Source organism: Squalius cephalus (genome assembly GCF_949319135.1).
Source record: "Squalius cephalus genome assembly, chromosome: 8".
NCBI classification, from domain to species: domain Eukaryota; kingdom Metazoa; phylum Chordata; class Actinopteri; order Cypriniformes; family Leuciscidae; genus Squalius; species Squalius cephalus.
In genome coordinates, this window is record NC_137129.1 from 39,148,179 (window position 1) to 39,163,814 (window position 15,636).

General features: G+C 38.1%; 1 long non-coding RNA gene across 1 annotated transcript; it reads right to left on the reverse strand.

The window, feature by feature from the left end:
• Positions 1-1,132: 1,132 nt before the first annotated feature.
• Positions 1,133-3,710, reverse strand: LOC307163629. Its single transcript, XR_013822117.1, has 4 exons — positions 3,604-3,710; positions 3,158-3,247; positions 2,967-3,038; positions 1,133-1,185 (listed from the first exon to the last, which is right to left on the reverse strand). It is a non-coding gene; the product is annotated as an uncharacterized lncRNA (long non-coding RNA).
• Positions 3,711-15,636: the final 11,926 nt, after the last annotated feature.

Below are 15,636 nucleotides of genomic sequence, written 5' to 3' on the forward strand. Positions count from 1 at the left end.
AGACAGAGGGAAAACACAGGGAATATATACATTAAGAGAACTAATGAGATGATTAATTACACACAGCTGAAACAATTGAACTAATAATGACGTGACCATGGAAAAGGAGTGGTGAGAAACTGAACAAATGCAAACAGAAAAAAGTCCAAAAACAAACTGACATGTAACAGTTTCACTGATGGAGGTAAATTAATATTTCTTTTCACAGATAAACATTTTCACTTTTTTACAAGAAGCATCAAACCAAGATTGAAAATTGCCATTTCCATCTCCCAGACTAGCACAGTTCTCTCCAGACGGATCCTGTACTCTCCAGTTATCAGGTTCTTTCGGCCCCCCAGTGAACCAGAACCTTTAACACACAAACAAGCAATAATGCATTTGGTCTGTGGATGAACAAAGAAAAAAAACTGTTGGTTGGGTTTTCAGTACCACGCAAAAAGAAGCAACCAACTTTACAAATTTTTAACCATTGAGAGGAAACAACCTATTACCATTTGAGAAGGCAAAATAAATAAATATAGCTAAAAACAGATCACACATGCAGATTTCTTACTGTAGTCCAGTTTCAGTGAGAGTTTGGTTATTCACCCAAACCCAGTGTCCTTCAGTGTCCAGATCATTGAGACCAATCCAGTGCGTCACGTTAATTTTAGAGACCAGAAAATCCTAAAGGAGAAAAGATACATAGGTGATAGTGTGAAATAATTGTTTGGTGTGGGTAAAAAAATCCTTTAAAATAAACTTTCATCTGTGTGATCAAACTTAAACCACATCAGCTGTAAGTCAAGTTTTCATTACCCTTGCATAAAGTATCTGTTAATTCATCATTGATCTGACTTGCCTGTTCTGATTGGCTGGTTATGGTCACCAGATCGGCTCCTTTTGAAACACAGACATCTCGACTGCTTCTCCAGTTCAGTTTATCAGAGCTGAATAAATACAGCTTTCCACGACAAGTTAACCATCCATTCACAGAGAGATTACAAGACTGAGCTGTGAAAGATGAATAAAGTGTGATTAAACCTTCCATTATTTAGATCATAAAGTTAATCAAACTGGTTCCTGTGCAGAAATATTCACACTTTGTGTTGCTTGTAAACTGACACTCACCATCGTAAAAGGACAGTCGTTCTCTCAGTGTGTTGTATCTGGCTTTAAGATCATTAAACTCTTTCTTCATGGCTGGTGAAAAGACAATTAAACAGTAAAATATAAACAAGAAGACATTTAGAAAACTGAAGTCAGAACAGAAGACTGTGGCATTTTTAACCTGTGTGCTGTGTTCAAAACCCTATAATGGCGCATTTCCACTGCATGGTATGCTCACTTTGTGGCGCTTTTCCACTGCATGGTACGGTACGGTATGTCTCACTTCGGCTTGCTTTAAATGGTACCACCTCTGTTGAGGTTCTAAGTGTACCGTACCGATACTAATATGTGATGTGAAAATACTGCAGATCACTGATTGGTCAGACAGAATCATCACTACCAGAGTCGTGAGGCTTGTTCGACTTCATGCAGCTCTGTGCAGACCGATCGGCGGCTGACTTGAAGCAGTGCATGCCGGTTAGAAATTTTGTCCGACTTGATACAGCGCCGACGCCACGTGACTGTGACGTGTGCCATCAAAGTAGAGCGGCTGCACGAGGGCTGATGACGACACAGCTGTTCCACGATTGGCCAGATTCACCGCATGACAACAATCACGTGTGTTTCGTGTTTATTCGAACACCTTTAGTTCCTCTAAAGCTCACAAATCTGTTTTTTATAACAGTATACACTCTTTTCATGTAGTTGCGATGTTATATTGTGTCATTGTGACTCCACTTCATTTATAGTAGCTTTTGTTGAACTTTATTCTTGTTCAAACAGACGCTGTATGAAGCAGTACATAAAGTATAGAATGAAAATGTCTCTGAAACATCTATTATTTGGCAAATATTGCATTTATTTCACTTCAGCTGTGGTAAAGTATGCAAACACCACGTGAGCGGTCACTACGGGAACCAGATAGTGTCCGACTTCACGTCTCCGTTTGCAGCTCCTCCCCGCCTGCACGCGGCTACTCTCGCCGATCGGTTATCCAGCCGCAGCCGATGTCGAACACACCTATTGTATTTGTGACACAAAACACCAACCCGCTAGATTTAAATAGCCAGTAACAGCCACCGCTGTAGCACCTGTTTTTAAACTATTAGCAGTATTTTGGTTTGCTGCCATCAGCCTCATTTGAAACACATTTCTCCATCTTGCAGTTAAAAACATCCACAGGCCGAGAATCAAGAAGACCATCCCCTCGATAGGCTCCATTGTTACTGTGTTGTGCATTTGAAATGTGGCGTGTTTACGATTATGTAATGGCAGAGGCAGTAGAGGCGGCGCAACTATAATGATCTATAATCCCACCCACTTTGAAGCAGCACTAACTGCAGTGGAAAAGCAAACCGAGCTAAAGCGAACCGAGTCGTACCACGTAGTGAAAAAGTGAAGCGAACCGTACCGAGCCGGTCATTTTTGACCAGAAACACCACAAGTGTGACTTTTGTGCTATTTTGTACAAAATAAAAGCATTTGAAAACAAATTTCCTGGTTAAACATTAAATCATACTAGTGTGATAAACAGTGCAAATTTTTATTTTTTTTTATATTTTATGTAAAATTGGCAAAATCACCCACAAATAACACCTTTTTCACTCAAAAACCGAGGTATGTAAGCTCAGATAAATAAGGCCTATGATCGATCAATTCCAAAAAGAGATATGTAACCTGTCCTAATTGAAAGAAAACAAGTTGACAAAAATATTGAATACAATAGTTGGTGATGATGTTGCATGATGAGAGATTTATAAGCAATTTATTGTAGCCTGGTCATTTTTTGACTGGGAACATCACAATTGGGTGACCCGAAAACAAAATGATGCTAAACATTTTTTAATAAAAATTTAAAATAAAAACCAACTCACCAACATGAAGCAGAAACTGTTCTCTAACTCTGGTGTAGTTGGTTTTAAGTTCCTCTAGTGCTCTTACCATAACTTGGAGAATATGGGACAACAAGCAGATAAAGTTTCTCACATGGTGAGTTCAATAAACACTCAACACTGTTAATGAAACATGTCTGTGCTCTACCGTTTATTAAATACAGTTTTCTCACCTGTGCTGTTGTTCTCTTGAGCTGCCAGTTTCTTTGAAACCGTGATATGCTGCTCATTCAGTGATTCGAAATCAGCGAGCTTATGATTATCTGATTAAAGACAAAAGCAGCAGTGGAAAATATGTGTTTTTGAGGAAAGTCCACATAATGCACACTTAAGACTGTAGAAATTATCTACAAAACCATTCTGTAAATGTTTGTAAATGAAATCTTCAGGCTTAATCAATGACAGTTTACACCCTAAATATGGGGGTTTGTTTGACAATATTGCCTAATATAATAGCTTGCTGAAAAGTATGATTTTACAAATAAAAATCTACTAATAATTGTGTTGCGAGTTTCAATGATGCTACTGTCCAACATTGTTTTTTTTAGTAGAAGTACTTACAGAAACTCAGTCAATACAACCCTGAACAGAGCAAAGATCTAGTATCAGTTATACTTACAAATCACCCAGAGAGCGCAGAGAACTCCGAGAGCAAAAACAAGAGAGAAACCCAGAACAATCAGAAGAACTTTAGTCCACTTAGGAGAAGTGACCTCTCTCTTTCTCTTTCTCTCTCTTTCTCTCTCTCTCTCTCTCTCTTCAGTGGAGTTGCCTGGGGTTAGAAATTTGATGAGAAACAGGAAATTATTTCTGAACCTTGAATCTTTGCAGCATTTCCATCTGGAACCATTCCTGAATTTACTCTGGGTTAATTTCTGTATGATATATTTTTAACAGAATACATTTTCAACACATTGACTAGACACTAGAGAAAACAAGAATTTGCGTAATTAAATATCCGACTCAACCTTATACAGTAGTAAGTGAACCTAGAATGTACATTTCCTGAAGAAAATGTGAGTGGTGCTTGCAGTGGCAAAACTAGGCACTAGGCAGATGCTACACTCTAAAAATGCTGGTTTGTTTTAACCCAACTTTGGGTCAAATATGGACAAACCCAAATGTTGGGTTAAAAATGTAATGTAAAAATTTAACCCAATGGCTGGGTTTGTCCATATTTGACCCAAAGTTGGGTTAAAACAAACCAGCATTTTTAGAGTGTAATTCGATTAACATGTTGCTAGCATGATGTTAACATGATTAGCATGTTGCTTGCATGATAAGCATGTTGTTAGCATTTTGCTAGCATGATTAACATGTTGCTTTGATCTCTTTCAATGGAAGTATATGGAACTTGTTGCTATGGTTCTGTAAATGGTTGCTAGGGTGTGGCTTGATAGATTCACAATGATCATGAGAGACTGATTGGTTGTCTGAGTAAAATGAGCCCACCCCCTTGTCTCTATGACACTGTGATACAGAGTTGTGTTCAATACAAAATCCCTATACAATTCACCATAGTAGGAAAAACGTGCGTTTCATGGGCCGTCCTTCGCCATATTATGCCTATGGGGCAACTTTGGGCAGCTCCTGCCCCCCAGGGGTACAACTTTTACCCCATTGTGAGGTTTGTTCTTAAAGAGCCTGCCAGCCTATTCAAATATGGTAAACCACACGTTTCTGCAAAATCCTCGCATTTGGCAAGCACCACTAATAAAGATCTTGTGACAACTACGTCCATATGAAATGGACTTTTTATCACGACACTTGAGGAAAAAAAAAAATCACTATTCTTTGATAGGCTTCATAGCATAATGAGAACATACACTTACAGTCCGCTCACAGGATGTCAAATGGTAAACTTCACACCAGTTCCCTTTCAGTCAGTCACGTTCGACGTCAAGTCGGAATGTACTGACAAATTGGGATCCCGTCTTAGAGCCCAATCAAATTCGAGTGTAAACTAAACGAGCCAATGCACATTGTAATGCGAGATATGCATTGCACGCTCCGCCCTGCAGCACGGGTATAAATATGGAAGCGAGTACGGGTGCTTCGCAGCCGAGCACTTGTGGTGTTTTCCGATGCATTCATCTGTTTGAGTGATTTACTACAAGTCAGGAAGAAGCTCTGCTTACCAATGTTGGTGTGACGGCACTATACAGCGGTGGTCGCGATCTTCAAGAGCATTTCCTGCTGTTTCAATTACAGCCTAAAAGAGCTTTCCTTGCACACTGCAGGCTGCACTAATTCCTGCAAGGTGTGTTGCGGCCGTTCCTCCTGTGCGCTTCAGCACTGAAAGAGCTACTCTAAAAGAGCAATTCACGAGTTCACACTTGCATACTATTAGAGGGGACAAAGTTGAATGCGTATTTGATGTGCTGTCCGGGGGGAGGGCATTGCTGACATGACTGGGCATTCATGGGTGGTTCATGTTTTTGCATGAAAACATGATCACGTCGGCACGCCGGTCGCGACTCTTGAGTCCCCTCTGCTGTTGACCAGAAAGCACTTGACCAGCTACTGCTTGTGTGTAAAAGCACAGCCGCGGGTCTGCTTGACACTATTGGGAGATGGAGGATCTCAGCGAAAGTTTATCCGCTGAGCAAAATGTCATGGCAACCAAGCGCTTCGCTCGCTGCTCTAGATAAGGATCCAGATGCCGATTGCTGCATCGGAGAGAAGGCTATTATGCTCTGGAAATGAAGATGATGTGGAGCTTCCCACTGAAATGGTGTACTCATGCTGAATCAGATTCAGAGTTGACAGCCATGCTCTACCTTGGTGGTCCAGAAATGCCCCCTGGCTAAACCTTGTGGAGATGCGAGATGTCGACAAAACTCACTTTCTCGATGCTCCCATTTCACAAGGTGGTCTTTTCGGCGACTGTTGAGAAGCGTGCCCAGCAGTTCTGACAGGTCCAGAAGCAGGCTGAGGCAATCAAGAGCCCGCTTAAAAATGCTACCTGGCCATCATGAGCTGCCCCTCAGTCTGCTCGTCGCCAAGGGAGTCTATTCCACTGCGGAAAAAAAGCAAGCACTCTGGCGTGGCCAGCTCAGCCGTGACATCGAGCCTTCACAGGAAGATGACACCACCCGTCTCAGCCGCTAATCCTCTAGCAGTCTGTGAAACACCACCCCTGAGATGGGTGACCCGGAGATGGACGGAGCTGCTCTTCACCCAGAGGAGGGCTGGGTGGAGATTCTTTTGTTCAGTTTTGTTTCTGTTCCGCCGTTGGCTGCCAGCGATACCCACATTTTCAATGAAAGAGCAGTTTCCTCTCTCTCTGGGTCCCAAGACGGTGCGGTTGGCTGTGCGCAACACTATGCCTTGCCACACTCAGCCTCCTCTTTTGTCACCAGCAGGAACTGCCCAATCGTGGAACCAGGTAAGTGTTGCCAGGCACACTCAGAGTGAAAATTACCCTGACCCGTCCCCAAACCTTCAGCCCATGGTCAAACCCTGTGTTTCTATGGGCAGGAGTTCCCCTAGAGCAGTGGTTCTCAAACCTTTTAGAGTGGTGTACCCCCCTGAGGCTTTTTATCTAAATAAAATATGTCACACTCTGAGTATAATATTCTTGCCTAAAGAAAAGTTGTTTAGAGAGCTCTCTTTGAAAAGACAGGTTGCAAAGAAGAAAGGTCTGTGTCCAAAGGATAGACTGTCTCGCTCTTAAGTGATCAGTTGACTTAATAAAAAAAAAAAGTAGGAAACATGTTGCCTTAAAATTATTAAGTAAATAAACTTCATGCTAAATAATAAAAAAAATTAAGTAATGTGGAATTGTCAAGTTCACATAACTTAATTTTTTCAATTAAGCATTACGTTTATTTACTTAATTTTAAGGAAACGGGTTCACTAAATATTTTTAAGTAAGTGAACTGAACACTTTTTACACTCAGAGGAACAGAGCCAAGTTCCTCTTTTCATAGTATATCGCAGCGAAGCAGCCCCACAAGACATAGATACATGTAGCTTTTATGGTTTCGCACCCTAGGGTGTGAGCACAAACACATATTGTACCGTACCACCAAATGTGTCAGTTTTGTCGTTAATCTCAGTACAAAATAAAGAAACTGCTATACAACATGTCCCTTCTGCAAGATGTTTAGCCAAGATAACATCTTTTATCACTTTAACTGAAACATTCATTCTACTGTGGTCTGTCTATCAGAAACTTCTAGGAGAAAAGCATTGAACTGATAAGAGGAAAAATCTACCACACATGCAAGCTACTCAAGCTACTTCATAACTACAATTAGACCTGGAACTTTTGAACTTTCTTATTTATTTTTCTTTATTCTCTTGAATCCCTTTAAATTCTTTAATTATTCAAAGTATTCAAATGATAATAATGATAAACACATCAAACTATATGATTTCTTAAAATATGATTGATTACATTTGATCAAATTATATTTTAGACATAAATGATTGAATGATGAAACATAAATGAGATATATATTTTTTTCTTTTTTTAATTCATCAACTTGTAACAAAATTTTTTCGAAATTTTGTAGGTTAAATAAGATATTTATTGTACCAGAACATTGTGAGATTGCGATGAATTAAGAAAAGTGACAGCTTAGTGATTATAAAAGGAGCGCTTGTATGCACGCCTCCAACGTATGTTTTTGCTGCATTAGGTAAGGCTATGGTTAGGCTATTTATTATTCGAACTGCCTGCTATGCCAAATCAAGCATATGCTTGCCTGTTCAAATTATAGTGGTTTGTGAACATAACCACTTTAATAACAAGAGTGTTTATTCTGGGATGTGGAGATTGTTGATAGGCAACACGTAACCATTTCATAATATTCTATTTAAATGGGTTTTTAAGAAGGAATCACATCTAGATTTGGTTCACCCTCTGCATATGGCTCCTGGCTAAGGGCATATGGCATGATGAAGTTGTTTGTGTGCCCTTGGATACCAGTGGTCAAATCAAGGACCACACGCATGTCTTGATTTTTTTCTGGCTGTCCACCTTGAGGCTTTTCGGTGTACACCTGCATGTTCTATGCGTAGCTTGTCCTTGTGTCACATGCTGCCCAGATTTTGATTCCATATTTAGCCAGCTTATTGGGCATGTACTGCTTGAACGCACTCCTCTAAAGCTCTAGAGCTCTACCTCTAAATAGCACCAGGCACTCAACAGGGTTGAACATTAGTGGGAGATGCTTAACCCATTGATTGAAGCATCACAAATTGCTGCCAGCTTGTCAGTTTCACACCGTGCACGTCTTGTGTACCTGTCATCAAATGGGATGACTCTTGACAACGTTGAATATTTGTAGCGATATAACAGCCCGAAAAATTGCACGTCCAATTTCATCTTCCCACAAACTGGACAGGGCCTCGTTGTTTGACAGATAAACTGTCAAACAACGTCATATACCAGGCCTTAATTTCTGTGTAAAAAGTTTCAGATGTATGCTTGATTTATTGATTTATTTTTATTTTTTTGACAAATGAAAAAAAAAAAAAAAAAAAAAAATATATATATATTTTTTTTTTTTTACTTTTCCCATTTATTTTCAATGTGGGGCCATTACTTTTATTTTATTTTGTACATACCTTCAGAACAACTGAATCAAACCCAGTTTTTTAGTGTATGTATAATGTTGAGAAAGTCAAAATCTTGCCACTGAGATGAAGGGAACCATGTTATTTTAACAAAGGAATAGTTGATCGGGATCATATTAACCACACACACAATATGAGGGTTATATGACAGTGTTGGATTCCCAGAGAACACATGAATGGATCAAATTTATACCTTGAATACAATATAAATCGCTTTGGACAAAAGCATCTGACAAATGTGTAATTGTTGAATGAACATATAAAACCTTACACAGTAACTGCAGTGCTAAATATTAAAAATAGAAATTCTAATGCATACTGATAATATTCTCTGCCTTACCTTTGTGTTGAGAGAATTTTTCATCTGAAGAAACTGTTGAAAGAATGAAATCAGTATTTTCATAGACTGAATCCATTTCATGAGCCTGACAGAAGACGTGTCCGCTGAGACTTCAGTTCTGCTCGAGTTTGTTCAGAATAAGGAAGTCACATATAATGTTATTCACATTTATACAGAAAGGAAATGAAGATGAAGATCAGATACTGGTGCAGCCTAGACTTTTATGCTATTTTCATTTTCTACACAAATCAGAAGTGAAATTTTCTGGTTGCTGTATTTACCTCACCTGTGACATTGTGGTCCTGATCAGACACAGACACATTGAAATCTGAATTTAAAAAAGCAACAGATGCTGTTCACAAATAAACAGATATCAAAAGCTCACATTTAGGTATGAAAGAAGAGTTTAGAAGTAAAATAGTGACGTGCATCATGTGTTAGAAGCACCACCAGCGTACAGACGCCTCTGAGAGCAAAGACAAGACAGACACTGAACTATCCGAAGAACTTTAGCCCATTTATTCAGAGCAACTTCTTTATTGAGGAATATTTTAAATAAAAGATGTTTACATATAGTCCAAAAGACAAAAAAATGGCTGAATTTATAAAAATGACCGGTAACACTTTATATTACGACCCGCAAACAACTTCGTAAGTAAACTGAAATTACGGTGTACGTTTCTGTAATTATAGTGTACTTCCGTGTAGGTATAAGGGAACAATATGTTAAGTTTTGGGTAATAAAGGGGTAAAAAGCAGATATACAAGCAAATTATTTATAATGTAATTATTTTAAAACTAACAGGTACCTATTCTGTTAATATATTCCAGGCAAACATTGTTCGTCTGTTGTATATAAAAGTTTTTATCACATTTCTGGCAAAATATGTTCTTGTGCAATGTAGTTACAGGGTAATTTTGACATCTGTGGGTTGTAAATTAAACTTATTAAAATTAAAATTAAACTATATATATATATATATATATATATATATATATATATATATATATATATATATATATATATATGGCTGTATGTAAGCACAGTATGATAAAAATAGAATCTGAAACAATTTTATAAACAGCTGATTTCGAAAAACATTGGCAATGCTATTTATTGGCTTTTCTTACTAAACTACTTAACGTTAAGCCAAAAAAAAAATGTGTTTCTGCTATGATTTTAATTTAGAACGTACCATGTAGTACTTAGTACTTACCTTATCACATTGTATTGCAATGACACTTAAATGTCAGGGCCAAGCGGCAACCTCCCCGTCTCTCTCTTGAAACCAACACGGAAGTGAGTTAAACTGCAATTCATTGACTGGCCGCTTGAGGCTGTTGTCAAAAGTGAGTCAAATCTGTATCTCCCCCATGTTAAAATTACCAACTTTACAGCAGAAAATAACGTGTTTACAGCCTGGTGTCTGTATGTGGCTTTGGTCTATACAGTTAATTTTGCCCTTCATGACAACTGTGAGGGGGGTGAATTTTTTTATAACTCTTCCGTTTAGTTGATTAATATTTAAAGTTCTGCAAGGGTGTGGCCACTTGAGTGACAGGTGGATTGCCGCTGATGTCAATGCTAGCCGTTTGTCTGCTGTTACTAGCCGTCAGTTCACCTCAGCAAATGTTAGCTGCTGAACTTGCCTTCTCTGCAGTGTTTGTGCTTTTTTTCGGGATTATTTCATACAATTTAAAACACCCATTACTTCGCCCACGGCTTTGGGTTCCGTCGTTGTCGTCGAGTATCGTTCGAGAGAACAACCAGCGCTGTATTTCAGTTGTTTTCCTCTGTGAACATGCACTAATGGATGTCTGGACCATAGACTATAAAAAAAGAGTGACTGACATGTATGCACATAAATCACTGTCACACACACACTCTCAGAGTAATATTAAGTTACTGCATAATGCATTTTCAACTAGCAGAATAGTACAGAATCACGATACACAGTCTCACTTGTAGCCATGTCTTTTAACTATTATAATATTTCGAAGGGCAAAAATAGGAACTTTTAATTGAGCTCCTCAGCTCCACTCACGCCCCGCCTCTTTGCCCATTTTCTGTTATCCGGGAGTGACGCAAGGCCAAGATGGCGACGGCCGGCTCCGCCCACTTTAGGCTTCAAAAATGCTCTTCAGAAACCTACGGGTGACGTCACGGACACTACGTCCATATTTTTTTACAGTCTATGGTCAGGGCAAATATACTGTGTAATTAAAAGTTTTTTTTTGTTTTGTTTTTTAAATAAGAGTACCTTTCTCTGTAATTACTGTGCAAATAGTGTTGTTTCGTATTGTTACATAGTAAGTAGTGTTTGTTACCCGTTTCAACTGTGTATTTACAGGGTAAGTGTAACTCCTGCGGGCTGTAAATTAAAGTGGAGCTTGTTACCCCCTTGTTCTGTGTAGTTACAGGGTAAGTGCAGTAAATATACAATAAAGGATCCCATTTAATTTCTGACTATTATTTTACAAAAAAATTTCAAAACACTTTTTCATCTTAATAAAGCATTGTCTTTTCTACAGTATACTCAAACAACAAAGTTTAATTTACAACCCACAGATGTCAAAATTACCCTGTAACTACATTGCACAAGAACATATTTTGCCAGAAATGTGATAAAAAAACTTTTATATACAACAGACGAATACTTTTTGCCTGGAATATATTAACAGAATAGGTACCTGTTATATTTAAAATAATTACATTATAAATAATTTTCTTGTATATCTGGTATACCCCTTTATTACCCAAAATTTAATGTATTGTTCCCTTATACCTACACGGAGGTACACTATAATTACAGAAACGTACACCGTAATTTTGGTTTACTTACAAAGTTCTTTGCAGGTTGTATATCTGCTTGTTACCCCTTTATTACCCAAAACTTAACATATTGTCCCCTTATACCTACACGGAAGTACACTATAATTACAGAAACGTACACCGTAATTTCAGTTTACTTATGCAGTTGTTTGTGGGTCGTAATATAAAGTGTTACCAAATGATAGATTACAGCCCGTAAAGTACTGCGTAATTAAAGTGATTTTACAGTGTTACTTTCGGTAATTATAGTGTACCTATAAAGTACTTGCATGTAAGTATAAGGGAACAATATATAAAGTTTGGGGAATAAAGGGGTAACAACCAGGAGAATAAAACAACTAGTTATACTGTAAGTATTATAGAACTAAGGGGTACTTATTCTACTATTATGATACAACAATCTTACATTTGGGAGCAATTTAGCAAGAACATACACTGCATACCTTTTTGTAATTGTGTACCAATACATACTGTATAGGCTTTTTAAAAATTACAGTGTACATACTGTATCTATGCATTTATACAGTTATACAGTTTATACAGCATTTTTTTTTAAATACTGGGAAATATACTCTTGTTCCATGTAGTTACAGGGTATGTGGTTCTTGTTACCCTCTTGTTCCATGTAGTTAAAGGGTAAGTGTGATATTGCGGGATAATGCATTTATTGCAGGATAATGCATTTACTGTATCAACACAGTCTCACCCCAAAACGTCACAAACTGACGCGTCTTGACCATACGGCAACATACGACGAAAAGGGTACCCCTTTAACGTCAATATGAGACGCAGACATAAGCGCACCAGCAGCGCCTCCTAGCGGTACCCTAACGCATACCTAAACCTACCCATAACCCGAATCGTCACACATGGACGTTAAAGGGGTACCCTTTTCGTCGTATGTTGCCGTATGGTCAAGACGCGTCAGTATGTGACGTTTTGGGGTGAGACTGTGTAGACTGTATAATGCATTTATACAGTAATCTTTTTTAACAAAAGTGCACTGAAAACTAAAACTATTGCAACTTTAATGATGCATTTAAAAGTTGGTGCGCTTCACCAACGGAGTGGACGTCGCTCAAATGCCTCTGGGCGCAATTGGATAGGCTAGACCTAAAACCAATCAGAGCGATCGTAAAGCCCTCCTCAACGTTTCTGATTGGTGCCGCGATTTCGAGGCCATGGAAATGGGCTTGAATGAGCTCTTTGCCAGACTACTTGCAGAGCAAATCTAAATTTGCCAGAAGTTGTCTGGGTTTTCCCAGGCTAACAAGTCCCAGTCACGCCGACCCTGTCTTCTCCCTTCAAAACACGGAACCTCATCACATATGTTCTGCAAAAAATATAATAATACTGAAGTGCACAAATACTAAAAAAAAAAAAAACTGTCATTGAAGACAACATAAAAAGTTATGTGTAAACATAAAACACTTATGGTTCAGAGCAGAGAATTATACTATATAAGGTCAACATAAAAACAACTTTCAAACAATGCTGAAGTCACACTTCTTCTAAGAGAAAACTAAACCACAACCATAATCAACTGAACTTCCTATAATTCTCTACTCTGCATTCAACTGCGTTATCTTATAATCTAGCATATACTTGGCATTGTGTACTGCAAATAATTGCAAAAATTCTTGCCTCTCTCTCTCTCTCTCTCAAAAATATGCTGCGTTATGGAAGTAAAAATGGTTTCATTTTTCATGTCGACCTAATATTTACAGTAATGTTTAGCATATTTTTTTTTCCAGCTTGGAAAAATATCAATGGTCACAAAGAATTCCCTTAAGTGTCTCAAAAAAGTGTCTGGCTTTCAGGAAGATTTTGCTTGGCCGCAGTACCAAACATTTTCACTAGGTGACAACCAGACTCCATTACTGCCCATATAAGGGCGCCTACATTTCCATATGTGGTTTGAGTGATCTGAACCATTATTTCCACAATTTTCATACAATTTATCAAGTAGACATCCTATTCAGAAGTAGTATGGGAAGTTTGGCAGATTTTAATATGAATTCAACCTCTAATAAACACATAAAAAGAACACATATGTGCGTTATAGCTCGCTGCCACATCACAAATGGTGATTCTATAATGTTTTTTCTTTATATTTAAAACATTTTCAGATCTTTTTTTATAAAAATAAATAAATGTATGTTATCTTTTGAACGCTTGGCATGAAAACAAACTGAGGTTTCTACCATTCTTTCATGGGTTTTCATGTTCATTGCTATTTCAAAATAAAGGTCTGAACACGCCTAGGAGTATGAACATATTCTTGTTGCAGTTTGATAAATTACGGCTTGAAGGGGGTGGATTGGAATCCACTGCTGCTTCATTGTATATGTAATGAGTGATTAATAATCAAGGATAAGCATTTCTACATAAATCATTTCTATTCAATGAGTGATTTAAATATACTTTTAATCATATGTTTGCTGTGAGTGTTAACCAGCTGCTTTTAGCATTCTGATGTAACCCTCAACATGTGTTGTCTATATATCTGTTTCTAGCTGACGAGTTAAGGTTACAGGGGACACTACATCCTTATGCATCGCTTTCTGCCAGGACTTTTACATGCTTTTCCCAACTCACTGAAGTGACGTTGACGTCCAGGTTAGCGGTAGCATTAGCCATCAGGCAATTAAACAATATTACTTGGCTCATGATGTCAATATGCTAAGGCTGCTGTAAGTGAAACATCCTGCAGTTATGAAACGCTACAATTCTTTGCAAAAACTAAGTTAAAAACAGCCATTGTCTGAAGACTTTAGGACTTTGACCTGCACCACTACGCATTGCCTACCTTTTTTATTAACCTCGCCAAATTTGACAAAAGATTATTGAAAATGATTGTGTTACAGAGAAGATATAGAAACCAGATGGATTTAATATACAGTGATTTATTACAAACTTATTGTGTTTGTTTACATAGCACTTTAGGATTAATGTTTTAAATATAGCTTCAAATTTGAATACAGCAACATCTCCATCAGGGATAGGTAACATTGTTTTTGGGAGTGCCGCTGTCCTGCAGAGTTTAGCGTCAACGAGTAGCATGTAACAACATTAACTCAAAGGGGAAATATTAATAATAATCCAATAATTACCAATTATGATTAATTATTAATATTTGGGTCAGTTAATTAGATTAACTTTGAGGTAAGCTAATTAATATTACAATCAATTAATCAGTTCCAATGAACTCTTTGATTATTCATTTATTCTAAGAAAAGTGTATCTTTCATCGTCACTGAAAAATAATTATTCCTTAGCATGTACAGAAATTAGAGCATACTGTAACAAAATCAAAATCGTAAAAGGGACTTTGTATGCAAACAGAGGATCAGAAATCAAATTCATAATTGTGCACAAGTTTTATTAACTAAATCACAAACATAAATAACACTAAACAAACATAATTCATAAATCCATACATACATGCATAGGTAAAGGGATGAGTGATGTGGAACGGGAAACAGGAAATAGAACTATGGAGCACGATCTATGTTAGTATAAAAAAAAAACAAAAAAACATCAGGTTATTTCAGAGCACCTCATTAAATGTATACCTTGCATGGTCAGTTCTTGAAGTGGTTGAAGACTGAATTCGTCGCTGGGTCCTTGAGTGTCAAATGTCACTTTATGAGTTGCAATCATTTCTTCTCTGTTGGATGAAGGAGATTGTAGTGTTGCTGCTCTCATGGCTGGAATGCAGATTGTGGCCTGCACGCTCTGGGCTGGCAGGACACGAAGAGCACATGGTGAGAGTTGCGAGGGAGTTCGTCCGTGTTGAATGACGTCACTGAACTTCTGAAGTTGTCCTTGATGCTGGAGTGAGCACATGTCCTGGATGCTTCGGAGCCTCCTGCCCTGGGCCTGTTGAGGCC